The following is a 6,858-nucleotide window of genomic DNA, read 5'->3' as shown; positions in this document are numbered from 1 at the left end:
TAGAAAAGGGACCCTAGAGTGGAAGAGCTCTTAAGGGAGGGTGGGAACTAGAGAAGACAATGGAACTGACGGAAGAGAAAAGCAGAAGTGAGAACTAACTGGGGGAGGAGGGAAGGGTCACAGGGGAGCAGTGGGCGGGAGGAGTGGGTGAGAACAAAGGATGTGGCTTCTAGATAGGAATTTTGGAGCCTATCATGTGGCCAAATGGCAGTCCCCAAGTCTGGCATCTCTAGGTTCGCCCAGCGTCTCACAAGCCAAGAGCAGCCTGGAACTTGAGGTTTAAGAGAAAAAGGAACGTGTCTGGGGTTGAAATGGAGAGGGGAGAGTCTTCAAACACGAAGTGGGGGGCTGGGGAGACGGCTCGGTTGGGTAAAGGACCTGCTGTGTGAGCATGCGGACCTCAGAGACTCCATGTGAAAGCCAGGCGCATGTGTCTAGCCCAGCACTGGGGAGCGGGGGCGGCAGGTCCCAGAGGTGTCCTGGCCAGCCATTCTAGTTTAAATGACAACTTCCTTTTTGGTGAGAGGCCGTCTCAAAAAGTAAGGGGGAGAAGGGATTGTGGAGGACACGTGACACCATCCGCCGGCCTCCACGTGTACCCTTGCAGGTGAGTACACCAGTACATGCATGTGTGTGTGTGTGTACTCCTCCATGCCCCCAGACACACGGACCGCCCCTAACAGACCCAGACCCAGGGCAGAAGGAAGTCCAGATCCCATTCTTCATCCAGGCCCTAACTACCAAACAGCAATCATTTCCAAAATCAGTACCTAAAAGTCCATTTCTACCTCCATCTCCTTCTTAGACTCAAATGTGAGACTCTGTCCACAGAGTTGTACATGGGTCACGTCCCCTGCGATGACTTCAGACCTGACAGTACTTGATAAATGTTTTCTACATATTTTCATGAAGGAAGGGCATTTAACAGAGTTTTAACAACAACAAAATATCTGTATCTCACACTTTAAATTCTAGAAACCTCCATCTCTACTGTATGTCAAAAGACTGAAAACCAACACCACATGCCTTTAATCCCAGTACTTGGGAGGTAGAGGCAGGTGGATCTCTGTGAGTTCAAGGCCAGCCTGGGCTACAGAGCTCGTTCCAGGACAGCTAAGGCTGTTACACAGAGAAACCTTGTCTCCAAAAAACAAAATCAAATAAACAAAAGAGAAACAAAGTTACCAGCTGGGCAGGCCTTTAAATCCAGCACTCAGGAGGCAGAGGCAGAGGCAGGTCGATCTCTGAGAGCTGAGTGTGAGGCCAGCCTGGTCTACAGGGCAAGTTCTAGGACAATCAGAGCTGTGCAGAGGAACCTGCTACACAGAGAAACCCAATCTCAAACAAAAACCCGAAATAAACAAAAAGCAGCGGAACAAAGCTACCCTGAGCTTCTCCTCTGCCCTGGGTCCTTTAACAGCTATCTAGCTCAACTTCGACATCTGACCTAACATCCTTGTGACTAACAGGTAAACTGCTAAGAATGCATCACTACCCGGAGCAGGCCTGTGGCCCTGACCCACCCTAAAGCCAAGAATACTAGATTGCATCTGAACTTTATGAGAGAGGTTTCTCCAGCAGCCAGTAGCCTGCTTGCGTCCTCTTCTCTACAACCTTCCTTCATGTACTGGCTTATGACTTCTTCTTTAAAAAAAAAAAAACAAAGCCGGGCGATGGTGGCGCACACCTTTAATCCCAGCACTCGGGAGGCAGAGCCAGGCGGATCTTTGTGAGTTCGAGGCCAGCCTGGTCTACAGAGCGAGATCCAGGAAAGGCGCAAAGCTACACAGAGAAACCCTGTCTCGAAAAACCAAAAAAAAAAAAAAAAAAAAAAAAAAAAAAAAAAAAAAAAAAACAAACAAAAAACATTTATTTTATGTACATTGGTGTGAAGGTGTCAGATCTCCTGGAACTGGAGTTACAGACAGTTATGAGTTGCCATATAGGTGCTGGGAATTGAACCCAGGTCCTCTGGAAGAGCAGTCAGTGCTCTTAACAGCTGAGTCATCTCTCCAGCCCGGGTTTATGTCTTCTTTTTGTTCTGTGTCTGTGGACATTCCTTCCTCCATGGTGGAGCACATCATTTAAAGTAATTGGAGCATCCAGGTGGCTGAGGCAAGAGAGCTTAAGTTTAAGGCTAGCGTGGGCTATATCATGTGCGCTTGACTCCAAACACCAAAAAAAGCAAAACAGAACAAAAAAATCATTTGAATTCTTTTTTTTTTTTTTTTTTTGAGACAGGGTTTCTCTGTGTAGTTTTGGTGCCTATCCTGGATCTCGCTCTGTAGCCCAGGCTGGCCTCAAATTCATAGAGAGCCTCTGGCTCTGCTTCCCTAGTTCTGGGATTAAAGGTGTACACCACGACGACCACCTGGCCCATTTGAATTCTTATCTGCCTCAGAATAAGCCATTTACTTGTTTCCTCTGAAGAGAAGTCCTTGTTTGAGGTCTACAGTCTCCAGACCTACAGCTCTCCCCAACAGGGCAAACTTTCCACAGTGTCTCACCATGTAGTCCAGACAGGCCTTGAACTCACAAAGATTTTTGGGCCTCTGCCTCCCGAGGATTAAAGGATTGTGCCACCACACCCAGAAAGCTTTTTTTTTTTTTTTAAAGGGGGGGGGGTGTTTAAACATTTTTGCGGAAGCCAGAGGACTACCTCTGGAATCTGGCTGGAGAGCTTCTAGTCAGCCTCCGGTCTCCACCTGCGGTTTCTCCACAGGAGCGCTGGTATTACAGACGACGCCTGCTTTACTATGGGTTCCAGGAATCTGAACTCAGGTTCTCATGTCTGCCTAGCAAGTGCTGTACCCACTGCGCAATCTCCTCCGACCCCAGCTGTCTCTTGACACTTCCCACACACAACACAAGCCCAGGGAATCTTCTAGAAGCTGACAGAACCACTCTCCAACTCCTTGACCGCCATAGGCTATCTAGGAATGAATCCTAGCATCCAGGCAAGGCTGTGAGTGAGTTCCCAACTTCAACCCCCACCCCCACCCCCAACACCCTCACCCACACCCACCCCCTGCCTGCAAACTCTGTTCTGTGCCCTGGCCCCAAACTCTCAGTTCCTCAGAGGTCTCTTCCACTTTCTTCTCAGTTTCCTATCCAGGCCAGGTTAAGGAAAGAAATAGTCAGTTGTCAGTTTGGCCACAAGAAACAAAAGCTTGCACCAGACAGTGGGTGGAGGGAGCTTGACAGTAGGAAAGGGGGCGGCGGCGGCGGCGGCGGCGGCGGCGGCAGCGGCGGCGGTGGCGGATTTGAGCTTGAGGAGGGGGATTGAAGCGAAGTCTGAGGGTAGAGCCTGGTTTGGACCAAGAATGAGTGCCAGGAGGATGGGAGAAGGGGGTGGGGCCCGCCGCAGGAGCACTCTATTTAGGAAAAACCAAACACCCAGTTTGAGTAGAGGATTACACAAGCAGACTGAGGCTGGGAGATGGGACCTTGGTGCACGGAATAGAGATGCCAATCATAGGGGAACGGGAATCCATCCTGGGTGGCCTCAGGCAAATCCCCCACCTACCAGAAGAGACTGTACTTCCCTTACAAGGTCCTCCCTTAGAGGACCACAGCCCTTGGATCTCAGGCCTGATCTCATAGTATGGATATGCTGACCGGTAGAGCAAAGGCAAGAAGAGACTCCCAGATGAGCAACCCAGAGTCCAGCCCTGGCTCCTGAACCCACAACTCTGAGATTCCAAGCGAGCCTTGTTTTCTTGGGTCCTCAAGCAAGAACAAGAAGACATTGAATCCCAGGCTTCTGATGAGAGTCTTAAAGCTGCTTGTCCACGCCTGCCTTGTCTCTGGGGGATTCCCGTTCACCTTGCAGTTCATACAGATTTTGCTAGCATGGTGTCATGCCATGCATTTGTAATTCTAGAACTGAGCAAATCAGGGCAGCTGGTAGACTTCAACAATACTAAAAGTTCACGGTGGCTGAGAAGCACAGAAATGTTCACCATTGCCAATTACTAGGAAAATGCAAATCCAAGCCACAAGAGACTTTTGTCCCTGTTAGAGTGACTATTTTAAAAGTAAAATTAGGCCTGGTGTGGTGGCCCATGCCTTTAATCCCAGCACTGGGGAGGCAGAGGCAAGTGGATCTCTGTGAGCTTGAGGCCAGCCTACAGAGAAAGTTCCAGGACAGCCAGGGCTATTACACAGAGAAAGCTTGTCTCAAAAAAAAAAAAAAAAAAAAAAAAAAAAAAAAAAAAAAAATCAACCAATCAATCAATAAACAAATAGAAACCCTGTCTTGAAAAATAGAAGTAAAGGTAAAAACAGGGCGGTACCAGAGCTGCGGCACTAGAAGGTGCTGCCGGCTCTGGTGCATCTGCTGTGGGAAGGGCTGGATGGCAGCTGCCAAGTGCTGAGACCAGTAGACTGAGCCCAGAACAGAAAGCCTCTGGCCTGAGAATGTGTTGAGCCCTAAGTATCTGGCTTTGATAAGAGCCGTAGGCCCATCGCTGTCCTCTGTGCAAAATTAGTTCTATTAAACATTGGAATGGCGGAAAACGGCCACAGAGGAGTCAAGATGTAACCCATCTGCGAAGACTCTAATACCTCTGAGACCATAGAAGGCGACGGCACCATCAGAGGTTGGCACGATGGCTTGGCAGGGAAAGACATGCACCACTGTGCTTGATGACTTGAATTCCGTCCCTGGGATCAACATGAGAAAAGGAAAGAACCCACTCTCGAAAGTTGTCCTTTGGCCTAGACAAGAACAGCCTTTGGCCGGGCGTGGTGGCGCACGCCTTTAATCCCAGCACTCGGGAGGCAGAGGCAGGAGGATCTCTGTGAGTTCGAGCTACCAGCCTGGGCTACCAAGTGAGCTCCAGGAAAGGCGCAAAGCTACACAGAGAAACCCTGTCTCGAAAAACCAAAAAAAAAAAAAAAAAAAAAAAAAAAAGAACAGCCTTTGTTGAGTAACCTGCTAACCCGAGTTTGATCCCTAGATCCCATGGAGTCTCCAAAGTTGTCCTCTGGCCTGTACATACACACCCCATGACATTCTTGCACCCCCTACACACATCATACATAACACACACACACACAATACTGCTATTACTACTACTAGAAATAAACGTGAAAGACGAACATTAAACAAGCAAGCAAGCCTGCCTCAGTGACACTCCTGTGATCCTGGCACTCTAGAGGCTGAGGTAAGATCTGAACTCAAGGTCAGTGTAACCTACCTAATGAGACCTCTCTCTCTAAAAGAAATTACATGTATAGCTGGAGAGATGGCACAGGGGTTAAGAGCACTCGCTGGCTGTTCTTCCAGAGGTCCTGGTTTCCATTCCCAGCAATCACATGGTGGCTCACAACCATCTGTAATGGAATCTGGCGCCCTCTTCTGGCATAAAGTCAGTAGAGCAGTCACATACAAAAATAAATTTTAAAAATTACATACATATGTAATTTGTATGTATATACAGGAAAATACTGCTTTCTACTCTCTAAAATGTAGTTTAAAAATAACCTTTTACATCTCCTTAATTGTAGTCTTGGTATTATCCCTTACTTAATTTTTAAAATGATTACATTCTTTAGTTCATATAGAAAATGATGGAGGTTAAATTTTAGAGGTTAAATTCCCAGCAACCACACAGCGGCTCACACACCCAGCTATAACTCCAGTTTCAGGGAATCCAGTGCCTTCTCCTGGTCTCCACAGACACTCCTTGCACATGGTGCACAGAAATACATGCTGGTAAAATACTCACACACGCAAAAGATAAAAGAAGTATTTAAACAAAACTCACAAAACAGTGGATTTCATTATGATATTGATCATAACGTTTGTAGATCATTATCGTTTGATCATATTCCTTCTCCTTTAACCCTTCCTGCTTCTAACACTGGTCCACTAACCTGCAGCAAACAATGCAGCTTTTGCTTTCATTACACACACACACACACACACACACACACACACACACACACACACACACACACGATTCTACATACAAGAGAAAATGTGCTATTTGTCTTTCTGAGGAAGATGAAGATGCTTCATAAATTTTCATGTCATCCAGCCATGCTTCTTTGGAGCATTTCAGTTTTAATGTATGTACCACCTGAAGTGAGCACACCTTACTTTGAATGCTTTGAAAGAATTTTCTAATTTCAGCCTGGGGTTTGTAGCTCAGTGACAGAGCACTTGCCTTGAATGCACGAGGCCTTAGGTCTAATCCCCAGAACCAAAACCAAAACTAAAAACAAAACCAGTTTCCTAATGGCTTTCACAGCTGCAGGGCTACCTGGGCTATTTACCTCTTCCTGGGTAAGTTTTTGCAGTGCACTGTTCAGGGGATTTGTTCTTCTCATCTGTGGTAGTTTGAATGTAACCACCCTCCCACAAGTTCATAGGGAGTGGCACTATTAGCGGGTGAGGCTTTGTTGGAGTGGGTGTGGCCATGTTGGAGGAAGTGTGTCACTACAGGGGCGGGCTTTGAGGTCTCCTATGCTCAAGATACATCCCAGTGTCTGGGAGTCCACTTCCTGTTGCCTTCTGATCAAGATGTAGCCAGCACCATGTCTGCCTGCAGCCACCATGCTCCCTGCCATGATGATAATGGACTGAACCTCTGAACTGTAAATGAGCCACCCCAATTAAATGCTTTCCTTTATCAGAGTTGCTGTGGTCAGGTGTCTCTTCACAGCAATGGAAACCCTAACTAAGACATGATCCAACCTGTGCTACTTTTGCTGCATCTGCCCCAGGAGCTCTTGCTTATCTCTTCCTTTATTCAGGAATTATTTGCAGTTTATTATTTAAATTAACAAATATTTGGTGACTTCCCAGAGATCTGCCTATACTGTCCACCATTTAATGCCATGTGGTCAGAA

This window comes from Peromyscus leucopus, chromosome 9 (genome assembly GCF_004664715.2).
Source record: "Peromyscus leucopus breed LL Stock chromosome 9, UCI_PerLeu_2.1, whole genome shotgun sequence".
NCBI classification, from domain to species: domain Eukaryota; kingdom Metazoa; phylum Chordata; class Mammalia; order Rodentia; family Cricetidae; genus Peromyscus; species Peromyscus leucopus.
This window is presented reverse-complemented; position numbering follows the sequence as displayed.